The sequence below is a fragment of the Giraffa tippelskirchi genome, chromosome 1 (genome assembly GCF_054371585.1).
Source record: "Giraffa tippelskirchi isolate mGirTip1 chromosome 1, T2T-mGirTip1v1.2.pri, whole genome shotgun sequence".
Taxonomy (NCBI): domain Eukaryota; kingdom Metazoa; phylum Chordata; class Mammalia; order Artiodactyla; family Giraffidae; genus Giraffa; species Giraffa tippelskirchi.
The window spans coordinates 67,205,728-67,228,922 of NC_137275.1; the positions used below are offsets into that span (position 1 = coordinate 67,205,728).

General features: G+C 40.1%; 1 long non-coding RNA gene across 1 annotated transcript; it reads left to right on the forward strand.

The window, feature by feature from the left end:
• Positions 1–8,470: 8,470 nt before the first annotated feature.
• On the forward strand, positions 8,471–13,536 carry LOC145521235 (uncharacterized). Its single transcript, XR_014065253.1, has 2 exons — positions 8,471–9,265; positions 9,402–13,536. It is a non-coding gene; the product is annotated as an uncharacterized LOC145521235 (long non-coding RNA).
• Positions 13,537–23,195: the final 9,659 nt, after the last annotated feature.

Sequence of the window (23,195 nt, forward strand, 5' to 3'; positions counted from 1 at the left end):
CCTTTTGTTTTCTGTGTCTGTGAGTCTCTTTCTGTTTTAGAAATAAGTTCACTTGTGTATTTTTTTTTCTTTTAGATTCCACATATAAGTGGTATCATATGATATTTGTCTTTCTCTTTCTGACTTAATTCACTTAGTATGATAATCTTTGGGTCCATCCATGTTTCTGCAAATGGCATTATTTTGTTCTTTTTTTATGGTGGAGTAATATTTCATTGTATCTACGTATCATGTCTTTATCCATTCATTTGTCGATGGACATTTAGGTTGCCTCCATGTCCTGGTTATTGTAAATAGTGTTGCAGTGAACATTGGGGTACATGGATCTTTTTGAAGTATGATTTTCTCCAGATAACACACCCAGGAGTGGGACTGCAGGATTGCAGGATATGATAGTTTTAGTTTTCTAAGGAAACTCCATACTGTTTTTCATAGTGAGTGCACCGATTTACATTCTCATCAACAGTGTAGGAAGGTTCCGTTTTTTCTACACCTTCTCCGACATTTGTTACTTGTAGACTTTCTGATGGTTGGCCATTCTGACTAGCATGAGATTATCATCTCACGCTACATTGTAGTTTTGATTTGCATTTCTCTAACAATTAGTGATGCTGAGCATCTTTTCATGTGCCTCTTGGTCATCTGTATATGAAAGACTGTATTTGTATTAGGTGAAAAAAGATGACTGTATTTCCTGGATAGTCATTTCTGCAACTGTTGTAGTCACCTATCTGTGAACCATCAGTGTCCTTCTCTCCTAGTCCTGCCTTCATCTCTGGTTTTAGTGCTCCTTTTCTTCTTCAGTTCATGGCTGAGTTTGCTGAAGAAGTTCTTATCCTCAGGCTCTTTTTAAACCTGAATCATTTCTTGATCTTTTATAAAATTCTGTCTGTACCACCCACTGAAACTGCTGCAGCAGTGGTCAAATGACCGTTCTTATTGTTAAACCTAAGTGATGCCTCTTAGCCTTTTTCTGTTTGACCTTTGTAGCCTTTCACTCCTTCTGTTCCTCAAAATCTCTCTTCCTCAGCTTCCATGACCATCCATCTTGGTTATTTTAGCTGACTGTGTGTTCTTGTCCCCAAGTATTGATGTTCTCCAAATTTCTAGGCTCCACAATTTGCCAAGTCTTCTAGGAAAATTCCATCCATTCCTAATTTTTTAAGCCTGGAGCAATATGCTGAGTGTTTTCAAGTCTGTTCCTCTATCCTTCACCTGTGACTTGAGTATGAATCCATTGAGCCTTCTATTTGTTCTTATCTGAATATCCAGAGGGCACCTTTAATTCTATATGTCCCAAATAAAACTCACTAGCTTTTGTAGATCAACTTTATTTAGATAATGGTACCATCCACTTATTCTACCTAGAATTCTGGGAATTACCATAGACACTTTTTTTCACTCAGTCACATCTATCTGGCTGCTAAGTTATATTGATTCCATTCCGTAACTCTTTCTGGAACCCCTTCTCTTCTTTCTTCTCCACTGTTGTTTGAGGGAAAAGCCTATCAGAATTTCCTGTCCTGGATCCCTGACTTGAGTATTGCCTTCCTCCAGTCCTCTGATTGCTATAGCCAGTGATCTAAAAGAAATCCTCTGTTCTTAAGGCTTTCTTGACCTAATCTCTCTCAACATCTCCTTCTCCAGCAGGCTCTATCCGTCATGTGTAAAGATTGAAGTGGGATCCTTTTCCATAGTACTCAAAGTCTTCTGTGATCTAGCCTGTGCCATCTCCATCATCATCTTCTGTGATTCCTGGCTGTATTCTTTGCCCCAATAAAGTTCTTTGTTTTTCTTGTTGTTTCCAAGTGTGTCATACTTCTGGAAGTGGAAGTGTTAATCGCTCAGTCGTGTTCGACTCTTTGCAACCCCATGGACTGTAGCACGCCAGGCTCCTCTGGCCATGGAATTCTCCAGGCAAGAATACTGGAGTGGGTTGCCATTCCCTTCTCCAGAGGATCTTCCCAATCCAGGGATTGAACCCAGGTATCCTGCACTGCAGGCGGATTCTTTACCGTCTGAGCCACCAGGGAAGCCCCTCTCATACTTCTAGACCTTTGTATATGTTCTATATAGACTGCTTTCTCTGTTATTATTAAATACCTGCTTACCTTGCAAGAGCCAGTTCAAGATTCTCGTCTTCCTATTCTGAACATATACCTTGTTCTACTCCCATGGTTCTCTGAGCTGTCTACTCTAAAAGAGATGATCACATTGACTTATAATTTCTACCTCTCCCGTGGAGTGTGAGTTCTTGAAGGCAGGGATTGTGGTTTTGTTTTGCTTTAAATAACATATATGTCCCATTAAAAATATATCTTATTGTTAAAATCTAAATAATAAACTCCAAGGGAGGGACTAAAACCACAATGCCCCATCACTCATTTTTATTCCATCCAATTTGCATATGTGCCTATGTATAATTATTTCTTTTATAAAATTGGTATGATAGGATATAGATAATCTTGTAGCCCTTAAAATACTAATATATTGTACAAATTTCCTCATGTATTTAAATATTCTTCAAAAATATAATTTTAATTTTAATGTCTGTATTGTATTTTTTAATATTATATCCTATAAACATACTATAATTTATTTAATCATTCTTCAAGATGTGTGTTTACTTTTTTCAGTTTTATTGTATTATAGCATTGTTGAACATTGCTTTTTACTGATATTTAACAGATTTCATGAACTAGAAGAGGGGGACAAAGAAGATCTACCATAATACAAGTCTAATTTTGTCAAATTTAAAAATTCAGTAAAAGGGCGATGTTTATAAATAGTAGTAGTTACTTTGATATGGTGAAGGTCTATTAATCTTTTAAATGGTTTTGTTAACAGTATTTATAATTAAATATGTTTTAAAAATATAACCTTTATTGTAGATTAAACATATAGAATGTGTGACAATGACTGTTACTAGGAGAACCTTAGCTTTTCCATTTTCTGATTTTGCAGTAATACAACTTTTTATGTAACTAGTTCATATTTGTGAAGTGCTTTGAAGATGAAAGCTATTATGTAAGGGAAAAATCGCTTCATAAAAATGTTACATATAAAATACCAAAATCCATAGACAGACTTTAAGAATTTCAAAGTAACATCAACTCTTTCATGTAATCATTTTTAACCACCATCTTTAGACTAGTAATCCAGGATTCATTTATAGATTATCCTTGGAGTATTTTAGTGCTATCTGTTACGGTGAAATTGTTTTTATGGTCAAAAGCAGTGGTTAGGAATGACATTATTCTTTTTAACCATGGCTATTGAAGTTCGAGCCCAATTTATAAATAGGTGAGAATAAATAAAAATTGGCCATAAATATAAATCTTTCTTTCTGCCATCCAGCACTGCAACCGCACAGATAGGTATCCTAAAGAAATCGATTTCATCACATGTTGTTTAGGTTTTAAAGTTGTAGCAGCTGTAAATTATAGACATCTGATTTCTGTAGCTTATTTAAAGAGAGAATGTACAGACTGTGGGAGAAATGGACCTGGAGAGTCAGTCAAGTATTAAAATAAGGATTTTCCTTGTGTGCATCTTGAAACAATATTCCATACAATCAAAATGTCCTGCCTAAACTGATGGTGTCCTGATGTTAACATTTGACCCTATTACTCACAGAATGATTTTCATTTTAAAATATTGTCTTGACAATTTCTCTTGATCTTCCCTGCCCCCACCCCATCCCTTCCTAAATACATATTAATAAAAGGAATTATGGGCTTCCCAGGTGGTGCTAGTGGTAAAGAACCCACCTGCCCATGCAGGAGACATAAAAATGCAGGTTCGATTGCTGGGTCGGGAAGATACTTGGAGGAGGGTGTGGCAACTCACTCCAGTATTCTGTTTTTTTAATTAATTTATTTTTTAATTGAAGGATAGTTGCTTTACAGACTCCAAGAATTCTTGCCTGGAGAATCCCTTGGACAGAGGAGCCTGGCAGGCTACAGCCCATAAAGTTGCAAAGAGTCAGACACAACTGAAGCGACTAAATACAAAATGAATTATTACCGCTGGTCCTGCAACTAAAGCTATAGATTTTGGATGATTGCTTCTAATGACAGTAGTACTCTTCACGGAGACACATCTCAATGCACTGAGTCCAAATGCCCACTAAACCATCCTATGAGATGTGTCCTCTTTGGCCAGAATTGAAACACAATTATGGTGAGGTTAAGACAGGGGCCCAGAACTATTACAGTGTTAGGAACCAAAATTCTGAACTTTGGGTACTGTGGGAATGTCATGGTTGAAGCCCAATAACTTCTCTTTTGCTTTTATGCCTTTCTTGTGATATTGATGTGTATTAATGCAATATAACTTCAACTTTGGAAACTGAAAACAAATGAAATATTTTTCTGACTTTTTTTTTCATTCTTAGTTCTTACTTCTTTCTATTCTGGGCTTCTTTTTCCTACCTTTCCCCAGCATCCCCACCCCTGCCCTTGTCTGGATCTGGCTGGTTTCTAGGGATATTTAAGCTCAGGCATACATGAGGTGTGAGAAAATTAATGTTATTCCTGAAATCCTTTTTTTTTTTTTCCTTTCTGACCTTTTTGTGCACTTGAAATTGCATTTAATATTTCATTACTACAGGTCTTTCCATTTAATTTCTTGGGTTTTTTTCCACTTGAAAAAAAATCTACAAATTTGGTTTTGCAGTACAGAATTATGGGAGCTAGTAATTCTCCAACCTATGACAGTTCGGTAACGGGTACCCTCTAGCATTTTTATTGCACACCATTTTATTGCTAAAAGGTTAGGCCATTTGACCATTTTTAAAAGATGTATCCATCAAAGGTTGCTCAGAGAGAACTAAAAGCATGCACAACTTAAAATGTAACCAACATTTAGTCATTTCTTTGAAAGGAGTGTCCTTAAATTCATTATAAGAAGAATACTCCCCCTGCTACCCCCCCCCACCAACGCCCCACACCTAAGAACATAACCGATGGGTTTGTGAAATGGAAAGGTGGATAAGGATGTAGCCCAGGTGTGTCTAGTACCTCATGCAGCTAACCATGCAATAGTGAGAGTAATGAATAAGTATTTCCCTAATAGTCTTCCCCTTTTAGTCACCCATAAATATTTCTAGAACATTGACCTTTAGTCAGATGGTGAATTCTTTCATCCTGACATGACAAGGAAAGATCAGTGAGCTAGTTAGGAAAACTGTCCTGCATTTATTTTATTTTCCAAATGGCTTAAAAGCAATCGAGAGAACTATAAGATTTTCATAAAATTTATAATTTTCCTGGTGATTGGGAGATGGAAGAGTCCTTTGTATACAATTGTACATATCCTTTTGTCTTTCTGAGGGCTGACCTGTATCCACAGAGCAGATTGGGTTCATCCCAAATGTGACAAGTTTTCATGGAGATCCAATGGCTTCTATGATCTCTCTTCTTCACCCTGCACAGGACTGAAGCGCCCAAGGTCCATTTGATCCATAGGACATGCAGTAAATACCTGACTGATTTTGCAGTTAACCAATTTGATGGAGGGCTCTTCCACTGTTGGTGGTGGGAAATTGATAAGTTTATGTGCTAAATGCATTAAAGGACTATGTATCATGCTTACAGGTTCCTTAGTGAGGCCGATGATAATATTTAATAGTGATAATTTTCCAAAGAAGGTGACATGTATGAGCTGTTAGTTATTATTTAATGTGTGAATGGAAAACCCTTAAAGAAAAGAAAGAAAAAGTGTGTAGTTTTCTTTCAGGCGTAATGTCTCCCATTTTATATAATCCATACAGATGATTCTGACAGTGTTACTCTTAAGATCACCAGGAACCATTTGGCATTGCAAGTCATGGTGGGCCTGCTCTGTGCCTCCTCCTCACTGTCTGGTTCTCAGTCTGTCCATGGCCATGACAGGTCCCACTGAGGACCGTGGGGTTTGCTCTTTCTTGTGTGTGGAGCACTCGTCCTGAGCTCTTAATACAGCTGCTTCCCTGTCGTCTTTCCATCTCAACCTAAATACATCCCTTTGGAGGAGGCTTTCTTGCAACCCTGACTAAAGTAGGCTTTCTTCATTTTTATCTATCATTGTTCCCTTTTTAGTTCCATGATGATTCTAATCAGTTTTTAATGATTTTATTTAATTGTTCCCTCTCCTACCCACCATAATATAAGGTCTTTGCCCTTGTAAGGGCAAAGACTCTCTCCCGTGACTTGCATATCCCTGGCCTTTCCTACAGTATGTGACATAAAGTAGGTACTCAATAAATATTTGTTGAATGAATGAGTAGATATACAAGTTAATTTTCATTTAAACACAATTTAAGAACAATTCCTACTTCAATAAGTTGATGTGCCATTTTCCTTTTTAACTGTCTTTTTGGTCTATCCTGTGTTCAACTCTTAAGGAAGCTGACTGATTTTGACAAAACTTGGTACACTGCTCAGTGTAGGTCTCCTCTTGGATTGGATTTATAACTCACTCTGTCATCTTGAATCCAAATGGTGGCAGATAAAACTTGACCAATTGGACTTGGAGCAGATTTCAATGCAGTTTGGTACATGGGTCAATGTACTATTTAATTGAAATGTGTGGAGTCTGAATTTCATGAACCCTTAATCCTAACCTTAACCTCCCCCAACTCTATTTCCTTTTTTTAACAACACTGCTTTCTTCAAAACCTAACCTATGAGTCTAGGCTAGAAGTGTTTTATAATACTGTTAATATGAAAATGATATTTTTTAAAATTTTGTCTTATTGTTAGTATTTATTCATGTCAAGAATATTTAACATTTTCTAGAACCTCTTAACAATTTTTTAATTGTAATATAGTTGCTATGCAATATATAAGTTATAGGTGTACAGTAGAGTGGTTCACAGTTTTTAAAGGTTATTTATTCTCCGTTTATAGTTATTGTAAAGTATTGACTATATATCCAAGGAGTTTTAGTAATGGCTGTTTAGCTGTTTTTCTAAAAGTCTTGCCTCCTCTAGCTGGACAGGGTTGATGATAGACATGAGGTTTCTTCATGACTTCTGGCAGCCAGGCCCCATGGGAAGACCTCTAACGATAAAGCAACAGAGTGGGATTGCTATTACGCGTTCTCTGAGTGGGTCTGTGCCAGCAAACTAGAGGTAGAGGCAGGTAGAAGGAAAGAAATACTGACCTTGACTTAGTGAACATGGAGGCTTTCCTACATGGGGGCCTGTCCTTCCCCAGGGGTGTTAACTGTCATAGTTTTGCCATAGGAAGCATTTTGAATGTTGTAGGAAAATTTTAACTCTGACATCTGGGATCGCCTCTTTGAAATCCATGACATCCTGTATAAGGTTGCATGTATTTTTAGATTGAAAAAATACTGACAAGTGATGTTTTACGAACTCTAAGAACCTTGTTGGTTTTGTTTTGGTTTCTGCAGATCTGTGCTCAATGCTGGGTTCTTTTGCTGGAGCATTTGCATCAGCATTCCTCAGTGATTTATTTGTGTTTGTTCTTCCAGAGCAATTCCCGGGTTCCGAAACACTGGAAAAGCCAGTGTCAACACTGCAAGCAAAAAAGGTTAAAATATGGACTACAGCCTTGTTTGCTACTTGCAGTGGTATAGTCTGATCCCAGTCTCCTAGAAAACAAGGTCTCATGAATGGTTACTCCACCAAATTTTCATTCACTCTCTTCTTAAAAACACAGCTCTCTTTAAAAAAATTTTAAAATATTTTAAAACAATTTTTAAAGGTTACTTTTCATTTACAGTTATTACAAAATATTGACTCTATTCCTCGTGTTTTACAATACATCCTGGAGCCTATCTTATACCCACAAGTTTAAACCTTCCCCTGGACCCTTGTATCACCCCTCCTCCTTCCCCACTGGTAACCACGAAGTTATTCTCTGTATCTGTGAGTCTGCTTCTTTTATGTTATATTTGCGAGTTAAAAACCCAGCTCTCTTTTTTTGATATTTTAATCTCGTGTCCTCCTCCACCCTCACCCCTTGCTATCTTCACTTTTTGTCCCTCTCATTATAAACTTGCATGACATGCTTCACTTATTCCTTCCATTTGTTTCCCTGAAAATAAAAGACATTCCTATTCATTATAGATAAGCAATCTGCAGACATGTACATGGAAGAGACTAGAAAGGACCAACAGGCTCACTACTTAAAGACAAACCCTATAACATTTTTCTGTTTCCTTACAGTCTTTTTCCTGTGCCCTGTATGCATGGGAAGGGGAAAGCTAATTTCTCACAGCAACCTTGCTTACAGCAGTGCGGAACATTTCTCCCGCCGCTTATTCTCAGTGGTATGGGAAATACATTCCCTGGCCCTGCCAACGCTGCAAAGGGCAACTCTCTTTTCTTTTTCTCATCTTTTCCCTCTTCCATCTGTTGCGGACAGCTCTTTGCCCCAGTATCGCTAGACTCCACTGTTTCCTCATTACATTCCTTTGACTGGTTGCCTCTCTCTTCCTGCGCTTTTGGCTGCAGGAGTCCAGGACTGGCCTACTTATCTCGTGGCCTGCAGTTCTGTTCGTTCACACTTGTAGCTTCCCCCTTCCAGGGTGGAGGACCGGATTGTGTTTCTGCTTCTTGGCAGCTGACAGGAGGGAGGGCGCTGCTGCTCATGGTGGGAGGCAGGGCTTTGCAGCTCTAAGTGTCTCTCTGGCTGGCGTTGATCTGCTCAGCCGAAGACTGCTCTTGGGGTTCTGGAAATTCAGACTGGCCTTCATCCAGCTCTTTCCTCTGTGAGCACAGAGCCCCTGTCACCTCCAAATGGCAAGAAAGGAGGGGTAACTGCCACTTATTCACTGTTTCCATACCGTGTACTTCATATGCATTCACTCCTCACAATGGTCCATGAAAGGGTATCATCCTCATTCTGAAGATGAGAAACCTGGGGCCTAGTGAGATTAAGAAACTTGGTTAGGGCCACCATACTAGGATTCAAAATCAAGTCTGCATAGCTGAAAAGCCAGTTTTCCACCTAAGTACAAAACTCCTTTTGTAGAAGTATAAACTTCACCTCTTTGATGTTGGTAGTTCTCCAGATAAGGCTAAGAACTCCAATTACAGCAAAAGCAATAGTGTTTATAGACAAAGGCTGGGTAGCACAGAGGGAAACCAGAAAAGGCCACCAGCTCCTAGGTGAGGTTCAGAGACCCCAAGAATGTCAGAGCTGGGTCAGGCCCTTAGGGGTGCTCCACGCCAGGAATCCTCAAACTAGGCCCCAGCTGGGAAACTATAAATGTCCAGCATGTGCTATGGAGAGGGAAGTGGCATCCCACTCCGGTATTCTTGCCTAGAGAATTCCGTGGACAGAGGAGCCTGGTGGGCTTCTGTCCATGGGGTCGGACAGAGTTGGACATGACTGAAGCGACTTAGCATGCGTGCATGCATTGGAGAAGGAAATGGCAACCCACTCCAGTATTCTTGCCTGGAGAATCCCAGGGACAGAGGAGCCTTGTGGGCTGCCATGCATGGGGTCGCACAGAGTTGGACACGACCGAAATGACTTAGCAGCAGCAGCATGTGCTAACCCATTAAACATTTTCCAGGTGTGGGCCCCAACTGGACATTATTTATAAAGCTCTCTTTATTATTTATAAAGGTGATTTGATTCGAATATGGAGCCAACTTTGAGAACCACTGATTTCAGCCAGTCCCCCCATTTGGCACCTAAGTAAACCCAAAGCCGACAGATTAAGTGACATGGCCAGGGTCACAAAGTTGGTTAGGAAAAGACTGGGAAGGAGACGGTAGCTTGTGTGCTTAGTGTAGCTGCTGCTTCAGAGTGAGTGAAACAAGCCCAGGGCTTTGCACTAAGATGTGCTTCTCTCAGTCTCTGGAAGCTGAAAGAGAGATATATCTTACTTAGTTTTACTAAGTGGCACCAGTGAGTTTCTGAAGAGAGGCAAACTTCTGTAAAAATGAGCTCATCCTCCCGACTTTTCCATGGTCTCGGTATAGAAGGTAGAGACACCCCTGCCTCATGGATTCTCTCCCTGCCCCCACCTCTTCCTTTTCCTCATGGACTTTTTGGATTCCTTCTTCCAGAGATGCTCTGTCATTTATCCTCTGGAGAAGGCAGTGGGTCGGGGTTGGGGCCAGTGCAAGTAAGGGTAGGTACCATCACTCAAAACTCTTTTCAGGACTCTAAGCAGCTTGATTGTTCTGGAGGAAGTGTAGTAGGGACAGAAGGGTGTGTGTAAAGGTTGGAGGCAGGATGAAATTGTTCCTGATGCATGAAGTTGATCTGTATATTTTATGGTGTTTTAACATAATTTCCACAGTGGAGGTGAGGGAAGGCAAGAGTAAGGTGAGGACAGAGAGTGGGATGGGATGTATGTCATGTAGTCTGGTCTCTTTGGCTCATCTGTGGAATGAACTGCAGCACACACCTCTCTGTTGTGGCCAACCCTGGGCCACAGTGAGGTCCAGTCTAAGCAAAACCAGAAGGCCTGTGACTGGATCAAGAGTCACATTGGCATGGATTATGGGTATTGCTATTGAAGAATGAGATTCCAACCTAATATGCATGCTTACGTGCGTTTTAAGTCACTTGGGTCGTGTCTGACTCTTTGCAACCGTATGGACTATAGCCCGCCAGGCTCTTCTGTACATGGGATTCTCTAGGTAAGAATACTGTAGTGGGTTGCCATGCCTTGCTCCAGGGGATCTTCCCGACCCAGGGACTGAACCTGAGTCTCTTATGTCTCCTGCATTGGCAGGCAGGCTCTTTACCACTAGCACCATCTGGGAAGCCCAACCTAATGTGGTAACAGTCCTAATAACAAGGCTTCTCAAATTGAAGTCATTTATCTACTATAATTTTTGGAGTCATATCTAAATATGTCTATATAAATGTCATCTCTCTCTCTGTAAGTTTATCTATATTTGTCATATCTATATACCATCACTACCATTTACTCCCCATCTACCATGTGTCTGGCCTCCCAGGTGGCACAGTGGTAAAGAATCTGCCTGCCAAAGCAGGAGATGCAAGAGATGCAGGTTTGATCCCTGGGTTGAGAAGATACCCTGGAGAAGGAAATGGCAACATACTCCTGTATTCTGGCCTGGAAAATGCCATGGACAAAGAAGCCTGGCAGGCTACAGTTTATGGGGTCGCAGAGTTGGACATGACTGAGCAACTGAACACACACACACACACACACAAACACACACACACACACCATGTGTTTATCTGTTAGGCCAAATCATATGAAAGGACCAATTTTTTGACCTTTTTTTTTATCGCTTACATTCTTTTATTAGGACATCAGCTAGAAAAAAAAGACTTATTTTTCATTTTTTAAGGTTATACAGGGCATTGCTAATTTAGTTCTTAATATTTAAAGGAATAAGTACAATAGTTGCGAAGAAAGTGAAAGTGAATTCGCTCAGTCGTGTCCGACTCTTTGTGACCCCATGGACTGTAGCCCACCAGGCTCCTCCATCTATGGGATTTTCCAGGCAAGAGTACTGGAGTGGGTTGCTATTTCCTTCTCCAGAGGATCTTCCCATCCCAGGGATCAAACCTGGGTCTCCCGCATTGTAGGCAGACGCTCTACCATTTGAGCCACCACGGAAGTCTTAAAGTTGTGAAGACTTACTCCTTAACAGTCATTTTCCCTTTATGTAAACCACACATCCAAGCAAGATCAGTTGTTCTATAGAGAGGAACAAAGAGGATTTCCCTGGCTTTTCAGGTTGTTTTTGACTATTTTTGATTTTAAAAAAAAATGCCGCCAGACGTTTCACCTGGTTTAACCTAGTATGTTTATCTCACTTTTTTTGTTTACCTTCAGAAATCTATTCCTAGAAGAAATTTTATGTTCCCATTTAAATGGAAAACCAGTATCACTTGCTATAAAAAGAAGGATACCTAATAAAGATTAAGAGAACATCAATAATTAATATGTTTAGTAGATGCTATTGCCTGGTGAAGGCTATGAGCCTGAACCTGTTTTTCTTTTGTTAAAAAGAGGTCTTAGTCTAGGAGAGCTAAGGGAGGTGGTAAAGGTTTTTTATCTCCAAGCCAAGACTTTCTCTTTGATGGAATCACATTGATTGAGAACAGGATTGAACAGGAACTTAGCACGTTGTTTAATGCTGTGCTTGCTGGACTAACAACATCAGCTGTCTGGTGTGGTGGGCACCTCGAGCCATAAGATGTGGTCGTGACTCCCTCAGCCCCTGCTAATTCGGTGGGTGGGCAGGCACGGAAGATGCAAGTCTTCGCTGCTTTTCTTCATTGTAACTGAATCGAAGGTGTTGACAGGGCACTTGTACCTTCTTGAATAATTATGCAACAGCAAATATGCCAAAATTCTTCCTGCTACATTTATAGCTACAGCTTTGCAGGGTGTTAAAAAAGCATGGCGTGCTACCAGTTATGGTGTTCTTAAAAAGTGAATGAGTTGGATGTTTTATATTTCTTTCTCTGTGTGACCCTGAGCAGTTTTTCTGTTTCCTCTGAGCTTCAGTTTTCTCCCATATGACTTGGAGCTGATACCACTTTTCTCACCTACTCCTTCCCAGGATTATAATTGGGACAAATGGGACAGTGATTGGAATGTGCATTCAATATGTAAGGTATTGGCGTTATTCTGATTCAGATTAATTTACTTGTAACTTTCATGTCACTGACAATACTCTCCCCACCGCTTGCTTTTATCCGTGAACATGAACCATTAGAGGAAACTGTTTCCGCTGCCCTTGATCTCAAGGTTTGAATGGGAGGTGGGAAGCTGTTAGATTTTCATTCTGTTTTTTAAAAAATAAGTTTGATGGCTTTGCCTGAGTGTAAGAGGGATGTGCATGTATAATTACAACATTTACAGAACAGAAATATGCAAAATGAAGGGAGTAATGCTGTTCCATGCTCTCATGGCCTTTTGGACTTTTTTCTCCATCAGTGCTGATATCAAATTACCCTATATCTTTAAACGCAGTAGCCTCAGGAAGAGGTAATAAGCTTGGCCTGGCTTCAGTCCTCTTCTGAAATGGTGTTTGTCAGAGCCAGCTGGGATGCTAGCGGGGGGTTGAAGATATGGCAGAATGAGGACCAGGCGCAAAGGCTTATCTCCAGTCCATCGTGAGAGTTTGTCTGGCTTCTCATTTGAGAGGAGAGAATAAAACTGTTCAAAAGAAACTGAGTTAACAGGCTATGAGAAAACTGCCATCTCCTGACTTTTCCCTCTCTGTATCTTGGGCATCTCCTGGTGGATAAGCCTCCTTTTTGTTCCCAGGAAAGTTCTGTCTTTCATATAAGTGAGAGTTCAACCTCCTCCCTTTCGCTTAATGTTGAAAAAGTTAATTGTTATATTAATCAGTTTATTACACAGCCCATTGGGAACAGGACACTTAAAGGTCTTTTTTACATTTCGTGATATGAAAGCACAGAGTAATATATGGATATTTTAAATGCCCTTGTTCAGAGGATCTGCCTTAAAATTACCAAGTTCCATCTAGAAGAGAGAAACTTAAAGATTCTAAGATTCCATTATTGTTGGAATCTTAGTTATCCAACTTCAGAAAAGAATATAGAAAAAAGAAAACTAGAAGTGATATTGGGAGAAAGGGGAGAGAAGACTTTTAAAATAAATGTTCTAAATTTGTATGCAGGTTACCATGACTACAAAATATCTTTATCACTTATTGGAAGTATCTGTTAACCTTCTGTGGCTGTCCCATCCATAGTGATATTTCAGGAATGCTTCCCTCAAATTGCACAGAACTTCCAAATTGTTCCTTTAACAGATTGCTAAGTTGGAGTTGGAGACGTCCAGCTTGTATCCAAATGGAGTTGAGAAAACTCACTCCTTCTTACTGCAGTTTCTAGCTCACCTTTGACCTGGCTGGTTAAGACGATTCACATCTGACATCTTAACATACAGTGACATGTTTAGGTTTCTGGGACTTGAAAGTGAATTAGAAATATCTCAGTCATTTTGGCAAGTTGCGGGAAGGTATTTTTAGAAAAGCTTACTTATATAATGTGATCTTGATGTCTTTTCCTTTTTTCTTCTTCATGTAGAAACCATAGGTGAATATACAAAAGGATGGTATTTTGAAGAGGGAAAGCATTCATGTCTCTTGAAGAAAGGGCTACGATTCCTAGCCACACTGCTCGTGGAATATGACAACAGTGTTCGTCGCTGTTGATTGGAGTGTTTTATAGTTTCTGGGGATGTTCCAAAGCACCAACCACCTCTTCAAGGACAAAAGGAGCCTGAAAGTGGCCAGATGGGGACTTTTTTTGTCTATAGTAACAAAAAAACAACAATACCCTCATTAAAGCAGTATAGACATTAATACATATATCTACTCAACAAGAATGTTTATAGAAATTAACTGCTATTTTGAAGAAAGCGTGAGAGTAAAGACTTTTTAAGGCGTTTTTAAGATGTTCCTGACATCCTCCCAGTGTTTCCTTTAAATTACTTATTACTTGCCATAATCTGGAATTGTTCTCTTCTTTCATAATTGAAACTCCTGGAGTTGTTTTCAGTTGGGTGGATTAGCATTTGTTCATTGTAAAGCCCATTTCATTTGAAATTTTCTAGCATGTGAACCATAAGTGCCTCTTAAGTCAAGATGGCTGTTGAGGCTCAGAACTTTTCTTTCTGGGTCTTCTCTTTCAACCTCGATCCTGAATTAAACAATTAGATCCTCATGATGAATTTGGCCTAATTATGGCTATCCAGTGTATGTTTCAGTGTTGATGGAAAATCAGGGTTCTCCTCTTCTCTTATGATTTTCCTTAGGACCCCTCCCCATTTCTTCCTTGGGTTGTCACTTTTCCTTCCATGGCAGTAGTTACTAACCGTTGGGCTCCTGCCAGTGGCTACCAACCACTAACCCAGATGCTTCTCTGGACAGCAATTGCTTTCTAAAAGGATTAAAGCCACCTTTCTACAATTTTATCCCTTATGACCTATTTTGAATGGCCACATCAGAAGAAAGCAGGATCAACGTGACAACATCGACAACCCTGTTTTTTCTTTGTGAGTGTGCACATCAACTGATGATCCCTCAGACACTGATTTCTCCTCTCCTAAAATGTTTCTGGATGGAATCCCAGCATAGTTGTCATCTTGTGAGCATGATTAGAGTTGGAAAGTAACAGAAAAGGGAGGAAAATACTTATTTTTATTTCAGGGAACAGAAAGTCCTACCCATGGCTGGTGCCAGTGGAATTCTCCTGTGAATGGCCTCTGAGAAGGGCCTGCCCAAGTTAGGTTTTGTTGGATCCTAATTCATCACAATGAGCTGTTGACTGAAAATAGCATAAATTTAGATCTTGGGGAGGGCAGAGTAGACTGCTTTGAACCAGGGTCAAGTCTTTGGAGCAGCATCTGCTTAGGTGGCCTCTGGCACTTCCCAAACTTTTAATGCTGTAAGTTTAACTGATAAGAGTTTTATGTCACCTAGTTTTCCTGAAAACTAGAGAAAAAATGTTTGCTATTGGTTGTGGTGTGAGGAGGCTTAAAATAGGAGTTAATGGTAATAAAACAAAACAAAACAAAACTCCTTTTCTTAGCTAGATCACTAGTAGGTGAAGTAGTGACGTGAAAGTTAAAGTCACAAAGTTGTGTCTGATTCTTTGCGACCCCATTGATTGTAGCCCACCAGGCTCCTGTGTCCATGGGATTCTCCAGGCAAGAATACTGGAGTGGGTTGCTATTCCCTTCTCTGGGGGATCTTCCTGACCCAGGGATAGAACCCAGTTGTCCTCATTGCAAGCAAATTCTTTACTGTCTGAGCCACCAGGAAGAAAGTCATCAATCAGTCCTTTCCGGGATCGAAAAGCTTCAGGTAAATATCAGCTCTCACATAAATTGTGCAGAGTCAATAAAAATTGGCCTAATCATTTCAATAAACATGACATGATTTCTTTTCTCATTAAAGATTTAAGGAGTAATGCTACATAAACGATAACTCTCTTCAATGAATGAAACTGAGTAAAATATGTGAAAAGAATATCTTGGCTGGCTCTAGGAAGGAGAGGCTGGTGTTTTGGTTTAAATGCCAAAGAATTATATTTTCGACTTCATATTTTGATGGTGTGAATTTCAACTCTCGATTAGGTAATTTCTGACTGATGGTTCTTTCAGACTGGTTCAAGCCCAGTGGTTTTCATCCAGGAGATCAGAGAGGGAAGAAATGTTTAGATCTGTTCTTTCCCTTCCTCCTGTCTCTCCCAAGTTGATGATTATGAGAGAAGCCAAATTGGAAAAGGGTAGCATACTAAGTGATCTGGCTGTTCTGAATTTTTCATTGTATATTCTCTAATTTTGAACCTGTCAAGTATTACCTGTCAATCATCTACATATAGCTTGTTAAGATTACAGAGTCGTGAATGTGCATAGGAGACTGATTAAATCTGTGATTAGCAACAAAACTTATAAGGAAAGAAGTTGAAGCATAGGTTAAAAAAAATAAAAAAAAAAACGCTACCACTAATAAAGACTTCAATGTTTACTTAACGAGAAATAGAAAATAACTGATTAGGGGGAGAAAGGTATGTTAGAGAATGCAGCACAACTGAATTTATCTGATGTACATTTAATAATATAATAACAATGCTGTGTACCCACAAAGCTAAAGAACAAGAGGGATTATTAGATTTGTGCATGGAAGTTAAAATGACTGCAAAGAATTGCTTTGGGGAATATACAAGATACAGGAAATGAAATGAAAGAAAATAAATACAGGGCAGATGACTGGTTTCTGTGTATCGCTGGAGAGATTTAATTAATTGCTAATATAGCACTGAGCCTTGAATTACTCAATCATTGCCATTGTTTCAATTTTGGAATTTTCCTCTTAAATACAGATTCATTAGAAAAGAAGAAAATGTCACTGGGCAGGGAATAAGTTTATGATTTTGAATGTTAAATTCTTCACAGTCATCTGTACAATATTGAGAAATCTTGTGAAAATATTTTAAAATAATTTGGAAGGTCTTTTTTCTTTATTTTGATGGGAGGGCTTATTTTGTTTAGAAGTCCCATTGAAATTTGAAATAGATCAATGAACTTTTCAATTATTCAGTGCCATCTCTGCATTAGTCTGTTATTGTAGATATTTGACAATCAGCAAGATGTAGTGAAAAGGGCCAGGGTGGCTCAGAGGCTAAAGCGTCTGCCTGCAGTGCAGGAGACCCGAGTTCAACCCCTGGGTCAGGAAGATCCCCTGGAGGAGGAAATGGCAACCCACTCCAGTACTCTTGCTTGGAAAATGCCATGGATGGAGGAGCCTGGTGCAGGCTACAGTCCATGGGATCGCAAAGAGTCAGACACGACTGAGCGACTTCACTTTCACTTTCACTTTAGACTCAAACAGATCTGATTCAAATCCTAGATGTAGTGTTTGTCAGAGGTGTGACACTGCCCAAGCTATATAGCTTCAGCAAGCCTTAGGCTTCTCTTGAGTAGAGAGGTATATTTATGAGGATTAGTAATTATTCACTTATCCGCTATTATTTGAGAACTGACAGTGTACCAAGCATTGCATTCAGTGTTCTGGATATAATCCAAGGATTGTAATTGTAGCTAACATTTATTAAGAGCTTAGGTATTGGATATTGTGCTATTTCATGTATACTATCTAATTCAATCCTCACAGCAACTCTATAATATGTGGATGTATATAAGTGAACATACACAATACATATAAAATATAAAAGTAAATAATTATGTAATAGGCCTGGAATGCTTTGCTCTGAAGAAAGATCAGTTTCCTTATCAGAGGGATGTTGAAAGTTCTTTGACTGTTTTCTGTCTTCTTTTCTCATTATCCTTATAAAGAAAAAGGTTTCAAATATTACTCACTTGAAGAATTAGAGAAAAAATGTGTAAGAATGTGATGTCATAAGAGTCGGGGAGAAGCCAGAGACCTCCACCTCTTGCAGAGTTGGAGGGCTGTTTCGGGCGGGGGGCAGCCTTTGAGGCAACCCAACCTTCCTGGAAGCCACATCACAAGAATATATGGTTTAAGTGCTCACAACTTTTAATGTTGTACTTTATGTCTGAGCATCCCTTCTGCTAAGGGTTTTGCCATTTGAAATGTCATGCAAACCAAAGTTTGCCATGTATTAATTCATAGTGAAAAGGGATGGTGTAATTGCCCACAGGAAACCCCTTCATAGAGTTTGAATGTCTTTATTATAAATAAGCCTCAAGCACCTTCACTGGAAACACTTTATATTCATCGGAATGGCCTGTTTCTCTTTCCGTTCCTGAAAACTAGGAATGATGGATCATCCACTGTTGATATTTGCTAGCTGATTATTTTGCAGTTGTGGTGGTTGTTAAAAGAGGTGGACTTATTCCGGCGATCTTGGGCCTCTAAAGCTTAATCTCATAAAATCTTTAGCCAAGTCAGGTTTTAATCGCTGTGTTAGTCATCCTACTGATTACATAAGGAACACTGTAGGAGCATTTCAAATGCCATCAGCTCTTGGCAGCAGAATGACAATGAGGATAAAGTATTAAAAACTAGGTACCCATAAAGGCAGACATGGAGAAAGTGCCTCCAATTCCCTGCTTCTGAATATGCCTCCACATTAATTCCCCTCCTTTATAAGAGAACTCACTGGAAGAAAAGCATAATTTGAATTAATTATTTGCACATATGGTGTGTTCCTGATGTCAGCTAATGCTACATTAAGGACAGACATGCTGGGCACCCATTAAATAATCAAGTAAATATTTGTATTGTTTATGATAAACTGGTTCCTTCTGTGGGTATTTTCTGTGTCTTTGTAAACGTTCCTTTAGTAGGTAGACTTTGTTTGTTGGGGCTTCATACCAGGCTCAAATCTGACAAAAAGCGCTATTTAAATTCCAAATTCGACAAAGAAACCTCACACCCACTGTGTTTTTTGGAGCTAAGTGAATATTTAGTAACACTTTAATATAATAGCTGGATCATTATGGTATATTACTGAACTGAATGCTATGTTAATAACATTAATCACATGGACTCATTCTTGTCCTAGTCTGAATATTATAAGTACTTCTATATGATTTCCACTATAATTCCATAGTAATTAGTGATACAGTTACTTCAAGCTGGCACCAAATATTTATACTGAACCAACATGAATGTTAGGTCTCAACATTCAAGGGAGCCCAGTGTCTGAAGAAAAGATTGGGGCCGAGATAAGTCAACCCTATTTTTCTTTGGCAAAATATGTTATATAATTGGAACATACACAAGGTTTATAAATGCTCTGAGTACGTGAATGAGATTGACTTTCATACTCTTCAGCAAAGGTCACATTGTCATGGGGAACTAAAGGCATTGTCTCCAGGCACATTTCCTGGAAAGAACCCAATGCTGGGGTCTCTACTCTTAGTTGTTGAAATAGAAATTCCTAATGATTATTGGGATCTTTTGGAAGAAGTTCCTTTTACTGATTCTTTTCCAGTGAGCTGTAGGACATCTTGAAGTTTTTTTGGTTGTAGTTTGTTTTTTTCATTGTTTGTTTTGCAGGCTTGATATTTGAAAGGGGCCTCTGCTGGTGCTTTCTAATGCCTTCCTTTGTCTCATAAAAGGAAGGAAATTGTATGCTGGGCATCGTTCTACTAAAATCCAAGTGGAGAAGCAAGTGGTACTTGATTAACCAGGATTCTTGGAAACAGACTGTGTCTGACTATGTCAGCTCAGGGAGATGAGTGTAACTGTTGGGATGAAGAGACTTGGAAACCACCTCTAAACATTTCTTGGAAAGTTAGAAGCAAGGATCTCATTCCTTTCCTGGAAGTGAGGAGAATGGGGCCCATAAATCCTTCTCTTTACTTTAAGGCAATACAGCTTGTAATTGCTACTTCTTGGCTGTGAAATTTAATTTGTGGAGGGAAAAATACCTAATCATTTCATCTTCCTCTGCATCCTGCTTAAAAAAAAAAAAAAACCTCTAAATGAATTTACTTATTCTGGAACCCCAAGAAAAGCAGGTCTTTTGATCATCATGAATGAATCCATTCATTTGTTTACTGGTTCAACATGCTTGTATTGCCTGCTGGAAAAAAAAAGTGGAAGTGCTAGTTGCTCAATCGTGTCCACTCGTTGTGACCCCATGGATTGTAGCCCACCAGGCTTCTCTATCCGTGGGATTCTACAGGTAAGAATACTGGAGTGAATTGCCATTCCCTTCTCCAGGGGATCTTCTTGACACAGGAATTGAACCTGGGTCTCCTGCATTGCAGGCAGACTTTTTACCATCTGAACCACCAGTGATTGCCTGCTAGGTCTCAGGAGCAGTGTTCGAGCTGGCATTGGCATGGGAATCTGAGGCAGCCAAACGAGATGATATGAGATACATATGTTACAAAAGGATATCTAGTATCTGAGGTGGGTGAGCTTCTCAAAGGGCGTGCACTGGGAGGTGGGGACTCATGACTTGGAGTCTCTTCAGAATAGGACACCAGGGACAGGAATGTGAAGAATATTCTGGATAAATTGCAATACTGAAGGAATGTGAGTTTTATATGGTACTTGGTCTTGTTAGTCTTCAAGTTTTATTCTGACAGAAAACTCCCTCTGAATGTCAGGGTTGGGCTGAAAATCTAGGTTATTGTTTTGTCTTTATTCCCATGTGGGTAATTCTTCTGAACAGTGCATTTGTGTTTGAGGAGACTGGTCCAAGGGGAGGAACATGCTTTATGTTCTTGCCATGAGCCGTCCCTTTCCCTCTGCTGCCATCTTGACTTTGCACAAGGTAGAATGTGGTTGCTTTAGCTGATGGTGTGGCCTTTGCCTGCATAACAACAGGAGGTTGGTGTTATCCATGGGATCAGATGCTGCTTCCTTCTTTGGGTTGGGGTCCTGAGTATACATTTCTCTAGCCTTCAGCTGGATGTTTTGTATTTAGAAATAATATTAGATTTTTCTCTTTGACTTTTTTTAAGCCTGAAAGCTAAAATAGAGGCATTCCAACAGGAGATGGTCAATCTCAGGGTAACACATACATAACGCATCTATAGAGTAGGATATTGAGAGACAGGTAGACAAGAAAGAGAGGCAGGGAGAGAGATACACACAGAGAGAGAATGAATTAATCTTCTTTGGGGAGAGCTCATGGGATTTTTGGGTTTCCCCAGTGGCTCAGCAGTAAAGAAACTGCCTGCAATGTAGGAGCAGCAGGAGGCGCGGGTTCCGTCCCTGGGTCAGGAAGATCCCCTGGAGGAGGGCACGGCAGCCCACTCCAGTATTCTTGCCTGGAGAATCCCATGGACAGAAGAGCCTAGCAGGCTACAGTCTATAGGGTCACAAAGAGATCAGACACGATTGAAACAACTTAGCATATATGCACGCACACATGAGATTCTTGCTGATAACTGGTTATGAAAGAAAAAAAAAAATCTCCCTTTCTGGCTTATTGTCTCTATTGCTGTGGGAACTTAGCACTTTGACTCTTGGAGGTAAATTGGGGAGTTTTATGGTCTCTGAATCCCTGAAGTATTTCATATATACTGTTTTCCTGTTTGTCATTTAAATCAGTTTCTGTCTTTCCCTACCCACTGTTAGGCTCTGGTCCTGGCCACATCTCTCATCAGCTGCCCCCTGCCACTACTTCCTTCTCTTTCTGCCCCTCCCTCGCTTCCATGGTTCACTTGTATTCCAGCCACACTAACCACTGGCAGATAGTTGCCTGTACACCTCATGCAAGTCCCTGCTTCATTACCCACTCTCATCTATCTGTGATTCCTGAGGTCCTTATCCACCAAGAGCTAGTTCAAGGGTCATCTCCTTCATGAAGCTCTTCCCTTCCATTGAATTCTTACCCTGTGCTAGACACTGCTCACTAGATACTCCTTATCTGTATTTATGCTCTATATAAGATATGTATCTATGCATGCATATTTAAGCTATGAAATATAGCTGATTTAAGTTATGCTGTGGCTTATGCTATATATAAGCATTGCATTATCCAAGGAGATAGATATTATTATCATTCCTTTTTTAGAAAAGTGAAAGTGTTAGTCACTTACTCATGTCTGACTCTGTGACCGTATGGACTGTAGCCCCACCAGGCTCCTCTGTCCATGCAATTCTCCAGGCAAGAATACTGGAATGAGTTGCCATTTCCTTCTCCAGGGAATCTTCCCAACCCAGGTTGCCTGCATTTCAGGTGGAATCTCTATGGTCTGAGCCACCAGGGAAGCCCTGTGAAAAGGAGAATTGAGCTCTAGGGTAGAGTTAGGTCCTGGTCCCTCGACATCACAGTTGTTGGTTGGGTCTATGCTCTCTCCAGCATTTTGCTGCTTCAGCAGATGTACTGAAGGTCTTTGATGCACCAGATATTCTTCCAGTGCCTGGAAAACAGTGGTGCTGAAATACCATATCCTTAGTCTAGGGAGGGAGATCGACAATACACAAGCACATACAGAGCAAACCAGATGATGGTAATGGTGGTCAGCGCTCAGAAGACAAATAAGCAGGGACAGAGAGTGAGGGGGGAGCCATACAGATGGCCTCTGACCATAGGATGTCAGTGTGGCTGGAGCAGAGTGAAGGATGGAGAGAGACCGGGATGAGTTCCAGGAGGTGAGAAGGAAACACGACAAGGGCTTGTGAGCTATAGATGGAGCTTGGAGTTTATTCTGGGGTCGTAGGATGGTTGAGCAGAGTGAGATCATCTGATCTCTGTTTTTAGAAATGCATTCCAGTGGCTGTGTGGGGAATGGACTGTAGCTGCCCAAGGGTGGCAGTGGGGAGGCCAGTTAGGAGGTTTTTGCTTTGATCCAGGGAAGAGTTGATGGTGGCCTGAATGAGTGGCAGCTGTGCAGGTGGTGAGACATAGTCAGATTTGGGATGTATTTGAACGTTGACATTGCTGATGGATTGAATGTGAACTATGAGAATTGGCCCGGTCAATGGGAGGAATGGATTTACCTTCTACTCAGCTAGAAGGTGTGGATTTTAGGGGGTGTATTCTATTCCTAGGGCTACTGTAACAAATTGCCACAAACTTGGGTATTTTAAAACAATAGAAGTGTATGGCTTCCTGGTTCTGAGGGTTTAGAGTCCAAAATTAAGGTGTCAGCAAGGTCATCCTTTCTCTGATGACTCTAAGGATTCTCCTTGCCTCTTCTAATTTCTCATGGTTACAGTCCTTGGCTTGTAGATGCATATGTGTGCTCAGTCACTCAGTCATGTCTGATTCATTGCAACCCCATGGACTATAGCCCACCAGGCTCCTCTG